The 15,765-nt window shown below is 48.6% G+C and overlaps 1 protein-coding gene across 40 annotated transcripts in view; it reads left to right on the forward strand.

Moving 5' to 3' along the window:
- The window catches only part of MAP2 (microtubule associated protein 2), a 163,568-nt gene that overhangs the window by 33,085 nt on the left and 114,718 nt on the right, over window positions 1-15,765 (forward strand). For 30 of the 40 annotated variants that reach the window (XM_069860515.1, XM_069860535.1, XM_069860529.1 and 27 more), the window contains exon 2: window positions 7,932-7,997. The exons of 2 other annotated variants lie outside the window; for them this stretch is intronic. The gene's annotated coding sequence lies outside the window, so the exon portion shown is untranslated. 8 more of the 40 variants (XM_069860518.1, XM_069860526.1, XM_069860527.1 and 5 more) reach the window with 7 other exon arrangements.

Raw genomic sequence — 15,765 nt, forward strand, 5'->3', positions numbered from 1 at the left:
TTTGCTAGCCCTTAGTTACTTGATGTTTGTCTCTGGATTTTGTATGATGTATAATTGAGCATTCAGGCTCTTTAACAGCTTTAGCATGTTCTTCCTCTGTACTGCTAGAGTTGGTTTTTAAAGAAGGGGCTCTTGATCAGGGAGGGCAGGGGTAGGACAAGGGGGAACATTTTTCAGTGGAAAGAGGGGGGATTTAGACTAGTTATCACAAAGGAATGTTTTCCTGTGAGGGAGGTGAGTCCCTGGCCCAGGTTGCCCAGAGCAGTGGTGGCTGCCCCATCCCTGGAGGGGTTCAAGGCCAGGCTGGATGGGGCTTGGAGCCCCTGATCCAGAGGGAGGTGACCCTGCCCATGGCAGGGGTGGGACTGGATGGGCTCTGAGGTCCCTTCCAACCCAAACCATTCCTTGATTCTATGATTTCTGTCTTTCCTTTCTAGTCTAGTGTATCTTGTGAGCCTTGCACAAAGCGTGAACCCTTATCTTTTGAGCTGTCTGTGCTTTCTTCCATTACCTGCCAATCGGCATGGAAATCTTCCAAATAAAACTAGGTGGGATGGCAGAAGAGCCAAGACCGGTAGTTTCTCTCTCCATCTTCCCCTCTGCCTTCTCCCCTTTCAATTCCAGATCGTCTTTTCAGTGGTGCCCTAGTGTCGGGTCATTCCTCTGCTAAATGGTACCATCCTCTGAGTAGAGTGTGATCCAGAGTCGGGATGGCTTACGGTAGCAGGAATTCCCGTGGCGGTTGTTGAAGCAGCAGCAGAAGTTCCCTGACTTACAGGCAGTGCTGCTGCTCGGGCCTGTCATCTAAAATGCCAATGACCAAAGTACTCCTTCATCTGAAAGGTCACCTCCCTTGAGGTACATCAGATAATTTCCAAAGTCCTTCATTTATCCGAAGTTCCATTTTGCCTAATGACTTTCTTGTTTTCTGTCCCTTTCTGATAAACCAGCTTTGACTCTAATCACATTACACCTCCCCACAGTCTCCCTGGTGATCCAGATTGGATGTGGCACCCTTCCCTTCGTACCCCGAGCTCGTGGGCAGCGTAACTGAGCGCTGTTAAACAGCTGCTGCCTTTCACCCTTGAGGCACTACCTGGTAGAGAGGAGAGAAGTGATTCTCATGTACAAAGAGCTAAAAAATTATCTTGGACAGCACCGTGAGACCGGGGTGAATGAAACCTGTGTTTAAGTTACCCAATCCAAGTCTCCAGTCATTAAACCCGTTTTAGTGTTGATGTAGCAACTGCTGTGGGCTCAGCAGAGCAGTGGCCAACTGCGATGGGTGGAAGCAGAGAGGGAGTCGGGATCATTACGTTAACCACAGGAAATCTGCTGTTATGGGGATGAAAACAAGAATCAATCACAAGCAGCTAATGAATTAGCCTGCAGTATCTGCTGTGTTCATTTCACAGTGAATGCAACAGTCAAAGTCCATTAGGAAGCTCTTTGCAGCGAGGTCCTCTACAGAGAGGACATCCCTAATGTTCAGTGTGCTTGCTGCCAGCCCTCCTTGCTGTTGTCTGCATGCATGAAATACAAGTTCTTATCCAAATGCACTGAATCACAGAATAATTATTAAGGTTGGAAAAGAACTCAAAAGGTCGTCCAGTCCAACTATCAACACAACTTAGTAAACGATATCTCAAAGTGCCACATCTACACACTTTCTGAAGCCCTCCAGGGATGGAGGCTCCACCACTGCCCTGGGCAGCCTCTGCCAGGGCTTCACCACTCTGTCAGTAAAGAAATCTTTCCTAATTTCCAGTTTAAACCTGCCCTGGCACAACTTGAGGCTGTTTTCTCTCATCCTATCACTTGTTGCTTGGGAGAAAAGAAGTAGTCAAGGAAAGACTTCTGGTGGGTTTAGATGGTCTTTGTCATAGAGGTCGAAGCGGCTCTTAATTATGGTTGGATTTACTGGAAGTCCTCCGTCTGTGACAGACAGCTCTTGGACAGGCTCGCTCCTGTGCTGGGGATCTGGATGCCCATGGGAAGAGGGAATGAGCTGCGGCATCACGCTGGCACAGTGTCACGTCTGTGCCCACGTGGGTCGGGCTGGCTGGTCAGCAGCGTTCTAATAAAGCGGCTTTTGTAGTCTCCTTCAGAGTGAGGCTGGAGCTGCTTCACCTCCACACGGCTCCGTGCCGGCAGCTCCTCAGTGGGTTTCTGCCTGATTGCCTTCCTTACATCCAGCGCCGCAAAGTGCGAAGCTGTTCAGTCCTGCCGCGTGTTACTACATGTTGCTGCACTTTCCTGTCCTCTGTGTCTGGTTTTGCTGTCGAGGAAAAGCAGCGAGTTGTTAGGGCTAGCCCATTCCTTTAAACATCCGTGGAAGGAAGGTGTGGAGTTGCGGGAAGACAGCTGGAACTGGCGGCAGATTAGCTGATAGGGAAAAGGTTGATTTTTAAGGTGACTTATTAGCATGGTGAGATGAAGGAGCAAATACCTCTTCCCTGAAGGGCTCACAGATACCAGCCCATTTAGAGGAAACCCATGATTTTCAGTACTGTGTTTCACTATATGCCAGTGACCCACTGAGTGGAACAGAACCTAAATGATTGCTTACACATTGTCCTAAATAGAAATGGGATTTAAATTGAAAGACTGCCCAAAACCTGTGATTAGACAAACCAGATAAATACGCCTATTTTACATTGCATTTATTACACCTTATCTGTGTTTAAATCCGTGCCAGCTCAGGGTTTGTGTTTTAAATGCGTGTCATGCAAAATCTGATTCAATAAATGATTCCGTAATTAAAATATTATTTATAACTTTAATTCACAATAATAACTGACGAGGTACGACGTGACAGCTGATGGAACAGCATTAGATTACGTGGTTAAGTGAAGTTCAGACTGACACTTGAATTAATTCTGTCCCAGTAGCTGTGATGTTTTACTGGAAGCAAGTTTTTGTCTTGATTCATCACACCACTGGTGGGGCAAGAGAGAGGAAAGATGAGAAAAAGTGCTAGGGTCTGTATTTTTTGTTTGTACGTTTGTTCACAGTGTTTTCTTCATCGCAAGCCATGTGATAGAGTGAAAGAACGTTCCGTGCTTCTCCCAGACGCACATGATGGGACAGGTTTCATGCGGATGTCCAGCAGACGTTTATACTTTTTTTCTTTCCTCACTGGTTTCTAAGCTAGAAACCAAGGATTTTCTAAGAAAATCCAAGAATACGTTTATCTGGTAGCTTCAGAGAGTTCTGTGCAGAATTGGTTGTTCTGAGAAGCAGGCTGGGGAGGACTGGGATATCCTGTGTCTTCCAGCTTGATTTCAGTGACATGTTGGTACAGAGCGAGATGGAAATAGGGAATCTCTTTCTAGGTATTCTTCATATCTATTATTTAGCTGAAGAGAGTCAGCTTGGATTCACAGAAGAGAGACCATGCCTGAAAATATCTATCTGACAGGTTTAAAACAAATAAACTGAGATAGTGGAAAGAGAGGACAAAATTTGCTTGGGGTTTGAAGGCTCATTTGTTTTACAGTGCTGCACAGGAGCCCGTGTTGTGTCAGCTGGTGGGTTATTGGGTGCAAGAGATCTGATGCGATACTTGATATGGAGGGATGCTGGGCAAGGGTAGTGTCACCAGCACTTGTTCTATCTATAGCCAGGGAGGAAGGACAGGTAGGTCCTGCAAAGATGCTGAACTCTGCTGTGGATACAAAGCTTTGGGCGCTGCTGGTGTAAAGGAAACAGTGCAGTTGGAAAGGTTTTGGAGGGGCTGGCCATGAGGTGGGTGGATCAGCTCTTGCACACTTGTTCTTTGGCAGGGAGACGAAAACTAACACCAGTCATGTCCCATCCGTCCATCCCCACCCCAGCATACTGAAACTTTCTAACCCGCCTTGAGTTCCTCGGCACCCTGTTACCCACAGAAGCTGTTAACTCAGCCTGCAGCTTTGCCGAACTCCTCCCTGTTCTTCATCCTCGCCGTTATCAGTAACCATAGAGATACAGCCAGCTCCAGCCTCAGCCTTCTCACCATGCAGCCCTGGTGAAAGAGCCAGTGTGCTCTGCTGCGTGTGCCTTTCCAGAATTAATGACTGCCCTTCTATTCTGTTTTTCACCCCTCAAGGAGGAAAAAAATAGAAAAGCAAGGCTGTCCCTCAAATGGCTGCTCTAGCAGGATAGTCTGGTGTTTATTGCTGCTGCAGAAGGACAGGCAGTATCTACAGAGCCTGTTGAAGCACCCTTCTCCTCGCAGCCTCTCCAGCAGGCAGCCATCCCCAGCACTGCTGAGAGTGGTAAGACAATAGTGAATAAAAGAAAATTCCCTGTTCCAGGGCTATTTTTACCAGAGTGGTGCAATTTCTGTTCAGTAGGCTTATTCCTCTTAGTCTACATCACTGATGATATGGGAGGCTATTTTAGGCATTGCATAAAACATTCACCCAGCCCTTGCTAGAAAAGAAGCAACCAGTCCCCAAGTCCTTTGGTAAAGGCTGCATGCAGGATTTTGGCAGTGGTTTGGGTGGAAAGAACTTAGGCTGAGGTTCTGGGACGGTGTTCCAGCTTGGTTTGGCAACAGAGGTTGTGTGTGACCTTGGGCCCAAGCCCCTTAATTGTTCTTCTTTTCATTACCCTGCAAATGAGGAAAATACTACCGCTACCCCCTTTGGGTTTTAGCTCTTCCAAGTACTCTGTTACAGTAGAAGTTGTCTTCTGTTTCGCTCAGCACCTTGCACAGAGGGACCCAGTAGCTGGCTGGATTTTCTGTGCTCTCCTGCAGTACAGTAAGGAAGCTGGGTGCACTGTCTGGCATGAATGTCAAAATTGAAGAGAAAACTATGCTTCAACATGCAAGATCTTTAGAATTTAGACCAGGCTTCAGCCACAGTCTCACCACCTCCTTTACAGGGACTGTGTCTTTGTTCCTCTTTGAGAGGTACAGTGCTGAAAACACACACTACGTAGCTCAAGTTCGTCATTTAAACACCTCCAGAACCTTTACCTGTCAACTTAATAACGTAGTGTTTTCTCTTTGCTCACAAGCGTTCGTGTTTCACCGTGCTGGGCTACTGGGGTACCTGAGTTTTACACGTGCTTCGTGGCTGATCGTGCTTTGTTGGCTGAGCCAGGAAAAGGTGGGGTTAAATCTCAGGCGTGGATGAGTGCTGCCTGTGTTCCAGCGTCACCTGGATAAGGCTCTTCATCCCTGTCTCCTCCTGGGCCTTGTGTCCAGTCGGAAATGTTTTTGCAGGACGATGAAAAGTCGTACTGTGGAGCAGCCAGAATGGACTTGTTATTAAGCTGTCTCCCATTTGCAGTATCTTATGATGAAACCATTTGCAATGGACTTTTTGGTGTGTGGGGTCCCTGGAAATGCTCGCATGGGCAGAGCGAAGGCAGTTTGGACTGCTGGTTGAAGGTCCAGACGTGGGCTCCAGCGTGTAGGACACACCCTGGCGGTACATATCAGTGCCTTGTGAACCACATGAGGTCCCTGCTCAGCTGAGAGAAGTCGCAGAACAGTCTTCGTGAGGTCCCCTCCTCTATCCCAACTCCAGGGTGCTGGTTTTGGGACCTGTCCCTGCTCAGGAACAGCTGAGAGTCTTCTTGAGGTCTCCTCCTCCATCCCAACTCCATGTCGCTGGTTTTGGGACCTTCCAGAGCTCCTGGTTGCTTTGAGGAAGGGGTGGCTGGAGGAGAAGAGCTGTAGAAGGGAGGGAGGGATGGTAGCGATGCTGTGAACAGGCACCAACTGTTAAATGGTGGAGCTGAGGGAGTCGAGGGCAGGATTAGAGTTTCCTTGGTTTCTGCAGGGGATGAGCTCTGCAGTGGGAGGTTTGGCAGCAGCAGGAACCCCTTCCGATGAGTCACAGGAGGCTTTCTGAGAGGAAAGGTCTAAGAATTGCGCTAGTGCGGCTCTTGCTCCTTTTTTCCATTCCTTCTGGAGGCCTTTTTGCCACCATGCGCTGCCTGCTCCACCGTCATCCTTGCTGGGTACAGGCTGTCTTTGGTGACTCCCTTCCCTTCTTGCCTCATCCTCCTCACTGCTGTGGTGATTTAGAGAGTGGGGGGAAACTGGAAAACAGGAAAGATGCTTTTACATCACTGGGATCTGTTTGTAGCAATGAGGGTGGAACTTCCGGCGGATGCAAAGTTTGATGGATGTATGAGAAGTCACCTTGTCACAGTTGTGGGGGAAGGAAGGAAGGAATCGATTCCCTTCGCAGCCCACTACACACAAAGCTTTAGGGGAGAAGCCCTGGAACTCCACGGGGGATTCGCTGTGCCTCCCTGCGAGCCCCTTGTCCCTCTCAAAGGTGAGAGGGGTTTGTTGGAGCTCTCCCAAACCTCATGGCAGGGACGTGTTTCCTTCTCCTGTTGACGCCCTTCCCTCCGAAGGGTTTTTCTGTCGCAGGGACGGAGAAGCACCACCGTGCTGTTGGGAAGTGGATCTGGTTGGCCTGCGTGTCCTTCCTGCAGGGGTGTTGAAGCTTATCTTTGGCTCTTAAGGGTGTGGTTGTGCTCATTGGTCTCTCTTGACGGCACCTTTGCTGCTTATGCTGTTTCATTGCAAACGCACAAAGCTCAAAGAAACCAGTTCATCTTTCAACTTTCTCTCTCTTTCCTTTTTTGAACCGCCTCCATCCTCCTCTAACCCTTTGCCACCCCTCCCCAGTTGTGCCACGTCTCCTTCCAGCACGCCGGGTGGTTTCCCAAGTGGCAGGTCCCTTGTCCTACTGGGATTAATGTTTCTCTGGAGAAAGCCTTGGAGCAGGGAGGCAGGATTGAGGCAGGTGCTGTGGCTGAGCCGTGGCAGTGAACCTGGCCCCGTCACAGCACCTCTGCTGTGTTCTGAGGGGTCCCAGCCCTTCTGCCTTTCCCTGGGGTTATTCCCCCCTGGTGTGAATAAGCGAGTGCCGGGCTGGTCCCAATCCGTGAACAGAATCCCTGGATAGGAAAATAAAGGGGGAGAGCAAATCGCCCTCCTAATCCCTAATGCAGAAAACGCTAAATCCCTCAAGACCTCCTTTTCAGCATGTACTGTCCGTAAAACCTGTTTGGGATTGGGATCAGCATCGCGGTGGATTCGGGGTGCGTGCTGCCTGTGTGCAGTGCCTGCCTCTGTGTGTGTCTGGCAGCGGCACAAAAGGAGCCGGTTGATGATATTCATGGGATGAAAGGCCCGGTTCCTGGGGACACACTTGGTTGGATGCAATTAAAATGCCTGTCAGGCGTTTGATACCAGCAGCCCCTTGACAAACGGCTTCAGCAGCCGCGAGGTGCAGCGTCCTATTGTAAGTGGATGATGGCGGAGCCGGCTGGTTTGTCATCGTTCTCGAAATTTCTGTGGCCAGTGAACTCCCTCTTCCTCTCCCACTCACCCTCTTTTCCTTTTCACCGCTGCGGGGACGACTTCTAATTTGCAGTTTTCCTTTTCCTGACGTACACATGGTAGATCCAAGCTGGTGGCTCGCAGACTGCGTCTGGCTGGAGATCGGCAGCGAGCCGATGGATAGCGGCACGCCAGGAGAATGATTATGCAGCAGTTATTTAAGGATAGGCTTTTGTGGTACGGCAGCGTTTGAGCTGGTAATGATTCTCTTTTAAAAATGTCAGCTTTGTTTGCTTGCTGAGGATTCTGAAGAGTTCTACCTTTGTGTGGTAGCTTTTTGGATTTACTCTGCCGTAGGTTAAATTCTGTAGCGGTGCACGCTGGATGAATTGAAATGTATAGGTAATAAACTCCCGTGTTTCTGTTTGTAAATGTATTTGGTGCATAGATAACGTATATTCTGTGCACACACACCTTCATCCTTGTAGAGCTGTGTTTATCCTTGTAGAGCTGTGATGTTGCATGTCTTTGTGTAACAGCAAGGAAACTTTTCTCATTGCTGAAAACTGTTTTTCAATAAAAATCCTGTATTTTCTGCTTTCCTCCCCCCCACACCTTTGTTTTCTCTTAGCAGATTCTGCAGTATCTAGCCTTGGACGTGACGCACCCATCGGAATCTGCTTGTTCATCGATCGGAAAGGTAGGACACCTCTGGGTTTGAATGGGATTTTGAGAATGTGGGAATGAACCGGGTGCAGGGTGTGGGCTGTTCTTTATAGGGGTGGGTTTTTTTGATTTAAACAATAGCTGTTACTCTGCATTTTGTCCGAGTGTGGGGGTTTGCAGCTTTTCATAGGTTTTCAGATTGTTCTGGCAGGCACCGTGAAGTTATTTTTGATGGGTATGCGGATGCTCTAGCTGTTTAAATTAGTGCTTTGGGCTGCTGCTCCGGCAGGGTGAGATCCAGCTTGTCCATTGTCTTGGGTCGGGATAGCGAGGGTGCGGAGCTGCCTCCAGCCCTATAGGGTGTGGGGTTGTCTTCACGATGATTATAGCGTCGGCAGGAACAGGGTTAAACTCCCGGGCTTGCTCAGAGCAGGTAGGATCCATCACAGCACCGGCAGAAAGCATAGTGGTGGTTTCATACTGTATTGCTTTGGGGAGGAGGGAAACTTCTTTTAACCCATTCAGTGCTGCTCAAACCCGCGTGCGCCTCAACTCGGGACTTCTGCAGGGCATTTCGGTAGCCTGGCCGGGCGGGCAGTGCCGGGAGAGCATCCTTCTGATGCCTTCTTGACACAGTGCTGGCACATCGGGGTTATCTCTGCATTTCACATGAAACAAGCAGGCTCGAGGGTTTTGACAGTGTCATTGCTCTTCCCCTTCTTACCTGTTGGCTTTGTTTGCTGTAATCCCTTGATGCTGTAAAGGAAGCTGAGATAAAACCTTGAAGAATAAAAGACATTAATTGACTTTTTTTGCGTTGAACTTTCAGATGTGTCAGGTAGTTCAGGAATGCAGATCTCATTGATGTGCAGTCAGGACTGGGCGCTCAAAAAAACCCAGAAAAATCCAAGCAGGACTGAAAATTGGTTCCTTCTGCCTTGCTGGAGAGAGGGAAAGAGATATCCATCTTGTGTTCACTTCTCGGGTGCCAGCTCTCTCCCAGTACCTTCCAAGCTGGGCTTTATCATGTCGTGTTCCTTCCAGGTGTCCTGCAGGTGATGCATATGCCTTAACTATTAACTCATTTAGAACTGGAGGGAGTATGTGTGATTGCAGGGCAGCAGTCAAAACCTAGGTGTGACTTCAGCCCGGAGTGCCAGGGTGCCTGTTGAAAACGAGGAAAAAGGTGAGGAATTCTTCAGGAAGGGCAGCTATGCCTCTAGCCTGGGTAAACCAGGAGTGCTGATAATTCTGTGAGCAAAGCTGCCCTCCCGAAATGGCCAGTCTGGTCCCCAGGAAAGCAGGAGCCCCATGCTGGAGCGCTGGCACTGGCAGGGATGTGGGATGTGGGCCAGTGCTGGTGGCAACGCAGCCCTCAAAATGTGATGAATAATCGGTTTCAGTGCAGTCAGTGCTAAGGCTGAGCAATGGATGCTGCTTCCTGGGGGAATATTCTGTCTCCTGGTTTTCTTCCATGCAGTTCTATTCCTGGTTTTCCTCTTCTACACTCCTTTCTGTTCTCTTGGCCCTTGTGTTTTTCCCTGTCTTTGGTACAAGGCCTCTTACCTCAGAGGTTTTCCTGGGTAAATTCAGTTCCTCAAAGGAATGCTTCACTTGTCAGTTTTTCTTAGCTGCTTTTCATACTGTTTCCTCCTGGTATCAGTTATCACTAGCCTCATTGAAATAGAAAACATGAAGTAAATAGTGTATGAAATGCTTTAGTTCTAGAAAAGAATGCATTCAGCGATCTGTTTTTAGCACTGAGCAAGTCCCTTCTCGTCCCTCTACTTTTAATTTTACTTCCATTATCCAAGGGCAGCAAGCCAAGCTGCAGTCTCATTCTGATTTCATTAATGTTTTGCAAACTCTGTCTCAAGGACTAACGCTGCTGGCTGGGCTCGATGTCAAAATCCAAGGATTTGCTGCAGCGTTGGAGAAGGGGAAAGGAAGGATCTCTCACAAAGCAGCGATGGCATTGTCAGCAGCCGAGTAGAACTGCCTCAGTTTTACAGTAGCGGTGGATAATGAGGCAAATTTGTTGACAGTGTGATACCCTCAGTTGAATGGTTTTCATCTCCTATGGAAACGTCTCCTATCTCCTGTGCACAGCATCTTATCAGTCCTCTGTGGTCAAAACAAAGAAAGGGTGTCAGCTATTTGTTAATAAATCAGAGCTGGTGAGCTGATTCTGGATTTTTAAAAATAAACAATGCATCTATATTTCTTCCATCTCCGATTTATCAGTCATTTTAACATTCTCCTTTGATGTGGGTTTTTAGGATTCATGCTACAAATCGTTCCTTCTGCAAAGAAGAAAATGCAGTGTTACGCTAGCAAAAAGGAAAATGGTTTCAAGCAATGTAGTTTTCTGTAAGCAGAGGTAAGGGCCGCTTATGCTGGAAGAGGAACATTTATACTGGATTGACAGGACGTTAAAATCCTGTGGCCACGGGGGTGTCATAAGATGGCTCGGCGCATCAAAAGAAAAGCAGTTTGTTAGCTAACACAGAAAGGCAGGAGGAGCCAGGGCATGCGGTGGGGTGTGCTGCGTGCCGGGCTGTGGGCTCCAGGGCGCGCGCCCAGAGTGACGCGATGCTTGGCACTCGCCGTCATTTAAACCAGCGGCAGGGTGGCCAAATGCGCCAGAGGCGTTCGGCACCGACGCGTGTCACTTCGTCTGCGGGGAGCGGCAGCCGGGGCCCCTGTCTGCCTCCGTCTCGGGATCGGCAGCCGTGTTTTAACCCTGCTCGTTAGACAGCTCTCTCGGAGCACGTGCCATGGAGGTGAGAGGAGGGGTTGCTTTGCAGCTCTTCTGGGCTGGGTCTCACTGTCCTCACTTTGCTTACTGGGGTTAGGGTTGGGTCACCAATATTAACGTTGTCTTGTCCTGTGGTTACATGAAATAAGTGTATCTTTGAGCACTGGTATTAATGGTGCTGACTTTCCTCTTGATTTACATGTTGTGCGTGATGAAGAGTTCTCAGTAAAGATTTTTGTGCTGTTTTCCTAAGTAGAAAAACTGTCTCCTAGGCAAATTTTTCAGTGGCAAGCAAGGGCCGTATGTAATGGGTTTCCTTTCAGTTGGGACATTGGGAGGAGTCACTTGCAGCATCTGTCTTTCCTACTTGGACGTCTGCTTTTATGTGACTTGTAGGAAGACAGTTATCTTTGCTTCTGCACCGGAGCAGGCTAGAAGTGCTCAATGGACTCAACAGTTAGGAGCTGGGGGGAACATAATCCACATAAAACCGGTTTCTGTGGATAATCCTGGGGCTGATATATGATGGTCTTCATGAAAGTTGTTTTCCTATGGGTTCACATCTTGTGTCCTCTCCTCCCGTACCACATCTTCCGTCCCCTTTGCACAGGTGGCGGTGCAGTGGGCTGCCCGGCCACCGTGTGTGTGTGCCGCCTGCCTGGAAGGTCAGAGGCAGCAGGCGGTGAGGTCGTGTCAGTGCTTTCTTCATTTGGGGGAAGAGGGGACTTATTGCAGCTCTGGCTTTCATTTCTAGGAAGAAAATACCTTTCTGTCCTTCACCCTCTGTCAGGCTGTATTTAAATACAAAGAGTTAGGGACAGTCAAGCTGCAGAAGTTTGCTTTAGTAACTTTAGGCAGGACCCTGTGTAACCTGTCAAGAAAATATCCATCAAACTGCAGAGATGCTTAGCTGGAGGAGCAGGCGATGAGGTGCAGGCCTGTGGTCTCCAGGAAGCGCTTTAAGCTGCTGGGGCATTCCTGAAGGTGTGTGACCCTTCTCTTCCTTATTTTTCTGTCTGTGAAACATGCAAAGAAATGCCAATGTATTCCTCAGCAGGAGCATTCTCCAGCTTTGCAAAACAATTGAGGTCCTTGGATAGAAGACACTGCATACATGCAAAATTGAATCATGAAACTGGGTACGGTGGCTTTTGTCTTGGCTGCAATAACAAAGGTGTTACTGCAGTAGCAGAACTGATAAAAAAGCTTAGAAAACATTGAGTAAAAGACTTGATTTGTCTCACTTTCACCCATCAGCTTAACTCTTTCTTCCTGTGTAGCGCTGCTGTATAGCATTGTATTGCGGTCATACAGATCTGCGATGACTTTTAACGTGATAATGAATAACTGCTGATGGATTCGCCTGTCCCTTGCGTAGAGAAGGTGCTGTTTCCCCGTGGACACAGCTGGTGTGCCGGGGCTGGGAAAGGCAGAGGAGGCCGTGTGGCTGGTAGCATGCTAGGAGAAAGCCTTTACAGCAGCAGCGCTGCTGACTCACGCTTTGCACCTGGAACATTCCCCGAAAGGCTGGAGATGCAGATTGAATTCTTTTCCCTGTCCTGGTCAGGGGACAATTCAATTCATTGTATTACTTGCCACCAAGTGAAGCCTCGAGATAGTTATGCACTGCTGCATTTTTCACTGGCATTTTATGGAGTGCATTAGCATGGAGCTTGCGAGAAATCATGGGCAATTTATTTTAATACATTGGGTGTCAGTCGGTGCTAAATCACAGAAGCTATTTACATTCATTTTCTGAGTCATCCTGGTTCCTGTGATAAGGTGCTTTTTCAGTATGTGTGGTTAGTAAATTGAGTTCATCTTTTCTTTTTCTTACTTTGTATGTATATTTGCTTTTAAAAATGTGAATGGATGCCTTAATTGGCTAAAAGAAAATGAGCACATTTTAAGAAAGCCCCCTCATCATCAAGGGGAAGAGGTTCAAGAGTGCTAAAGACAGGAATAGGGAGCAGTGGGGGGGAGATCAGAGCCATGTGGTTAAGTGTCAGTATAAAACTCCAAGTATTGTCCAGTTGTGTGTGTCTCCGTGGTTCCGGAGCTGCTTCCCAAAGGGAACCCAGTGCTGTGCTGCTCAGCATTGTGGCATTTAATGCTGAAAACCTTCATCTTAGCATGGAATCCATAGCACTGAGTTTGGCTGGGGGAGGAGGGTGTGTGTGACAGCTCTGGGGACAGCACAGTGCACCGCACAGGTCAGAGAGCAGGGAGGAGACCCTGCTGGGCTGGGGAAAGCGCCCAGTTCTGCTGTTGAAGGAGCAGCGTTCACCTGCCTGGTGCATCCCTGTGCTGCCGGGCGGTAGGGTTGGTCCCTGTGCTCTCTGCCCCCACACGCACCTCTGGCTGCAGCGCAGGGTCTGGTGACCGCCGCTCTCTTGAAACAGCATTTTACAGCCTCTGAGCGTCAGGAGGAGCAGTAGGGGTTTCTAAGCTGATCATTTCCAACAAGATGTCAATGGAGTTGATCTGGAGTTTCCCAGGGTGAGAAGCCTCCCTTGCCAGTATGGATTTTCCAAGTTCCTCTACTGTTTTTTAAAATATGTAAGACTGAGCTCTGGTGGAGAAGGGGCAGCAGCAGTGGCTGTAAGGGTCTGGAGGTGGCTCAGATTCAACCTTTGGACGCTCCAGCCCTGGAAACCAGGCTGCCCTGGCTGGGACTCAGCACTTCTGCACTCTTCTCCCCTCATATCCAATCCTGAGCACACCAGGGAGCAAACTCCTTGATAGCTCCAGCTTGCGTTCCTTTCTGTCTGAAAGTGAAGGCGTAAAACCCCAGTCTGCAGTCCCATTCCACCTGAAGTGGTCTCTGGCTGGGGTCAGAGAAGGGACAAACTCATTGACATTTAATAATTTAGGACAGAGCTGCCTGCTCTAGGATTTCCATGGGCACAGCAGGTTAACTGCAGTCAGTTTAAGGGTGCATTTCCTTGCATCAACCCGTCCCCTTCTCAGCGCTTCTCAGTGTGGTTGTGGTGGCCTCGGGGATGGGTTGGCGTCGGGGTCTTCCACGTTGACTTCATGCAGTGTCAACCAAGTCTGTAATGGTTCAGGATGTCTGATACCTGTACGGATTGCTCAATATTCAATCAGGGCTGAGTTACGGCTGCGTTTGAAGCGTTTGCCGGCAGGTCTGTGTTGCCAGGCTCACCCTGCGGCCACAGCGGGTGTCACCCTGGCCAGGGAGGGCAGACCCTGACCCCAGGACATACTGCTCTGGTGACTTCCTAGCAAAGTTGTGTAGCCTGACTGCTGCTTTTCTGTCTTTCTAAAGCTTATAGGGAATTTGAAACACACAGGCTTCATTTTTAAGCAAAACGAAGTGCAGCTGATGGTGCTGTGCAGCGAGCTCCTTGCTCATATGCTGTGCTGGAGCCAGTGTGTGGCTCCTACACTGTGTGCTCAGCATCTCCAAAGGACAAGACAACAGTTGAGTAATCTTTTCTTAGGTTTAGAAACATGATGGTAAAACTAAAGGAGCATCAGATGCCAAAGAATGAGTCAAGATTGCACTGATAATATTTCTTTTTCACAGTCATGATAAGATAGAAGTTACAGCAACAAATTGGGATGCTCAGCATTGTGCTGAATGCCCTTAGAGAAGATAGAAATCAGAGATAAAAGTCTGTGATCCCTTCTAACCCCATAGTCCTGTACATGTACCAAAAGGGCCTCCATCTCTTCAAATCCCACTGGGATCCACAGATGTTTGTGCCCTCGGCGCCTGGTGCTGTGGGCTCACTGGACTCAGAGGTGCTGCTGATGCCCCCCTGAGCAGGAGCTTCTTTTCTCCTTGGATGGATGTGCAGCAGCTAGGAGGAACATTGCTGCAAAGTGCTGCTGCAATTAATCATTAAAATAAGAGTCGGTGCTGTTATCTGTAGTGTTGGTGTTAGGTAATGAATGAGAAGAAGAGCAGAGCTGTTAAGGGCAGCTGTTGGACATGGACAGCGTTGCTCACTGCAGCAACCTGGCCTGTGAGAGACAAAATGCTCTTAATATTTCAATGAATGTACTCGTCCTTGGGGCGGTTGTATTTAGTGTCCATTTCAGCAAGTGGCAGTAATTATGAAAAGGTGAATTCAAGGCTGATGTCTACAACTGCTAAAAGTAGTTTTACAATTGTATTACTTGTATTACTTTCAATTGTATTGAAAACTTCAAATACCAATGCGTGTGTTACTCACAAGCAGGAAACCTGAGTGCTTTAGTGATTAATTATAGAACAGAAGGGATGGAAACCGTCCTCCACGGTACACGTAACGCATCCATGTGGCTTGCAGACAGCGTACAAACCAGGAATAACTCCCCGAGAGATCTCACTAAAGAATATTTGAATATAGAAAATAAAGGAGAGCAGTTCTCTGTGGCTGTGTGGCAAGAGGAAGGAGTTGGGGTGGTGTTCCAAACTGTGGCACATCCCAGCCTGCCGCGTGCCCACAGTGCCAAGGGAGGAGGGTGTCAAAGCAGGGTCATCAGAGATTGTGATCTTTTAGTACAGCGTGGCTCTATGGCCCTGGCTAGGAAGGACTGTCGAGAGGTTTCGAGCAACCGTATTGTTATTACAGCAGAATCCTGTTATTTTTAGTGTTCTTGTCCTGTAATGGTTTTGCCCCAAGAGTGACATTTATAAATCCAATAACGCTTAGACCCTGCCTGTTTTTTCTATCCTGTCTTTTATCACTCATGTATTTTTGCAGGAGATGCAGTGTGTTTAGTTTATTTAGCATCCCACTTCTCACTACAGAGGGTGCAGCGCGCCGGAGCGAGGCCTGGGCCGGGACACCTCTTCTGGTGCCATTGAAGAGAGGTACCAACAAGACTCTCTTGTTTTTCTCCTCTTCCAGTTGTAAGGGGACCTGTGGGGGACAAACCCTCTGCCTTCTGCTGCCCGTGCTGAAACCAGGGCTCGTGGAGGCACAGGGCTGTTGCCATGTCCTTTGTAGGCACCGTGGCAGGTGGTTGGGGTCCTGTTCCAGAGACGTTGGAGCCATCTCACTTACCTTTTGGGCTGCGATTTGATGCCGTC

The sequence above is a fragment of the Phaenicophaeus curvirostris genome, chromosome 7, assembly GCF_032191515.1.
Source record: "Phaenicophaeus curvirostris isolate KB17595 chromosome 7, BPBGC_Pcur_1.0, whole genome shotgun sequence".
NCBI classification, from domain to species: Eukaryota; Metazoa; Chordata; class Aves; order Cuculiformes; family Cuculidae; genus Phaenicophaeus; species Phaenicophaeus curvirostris.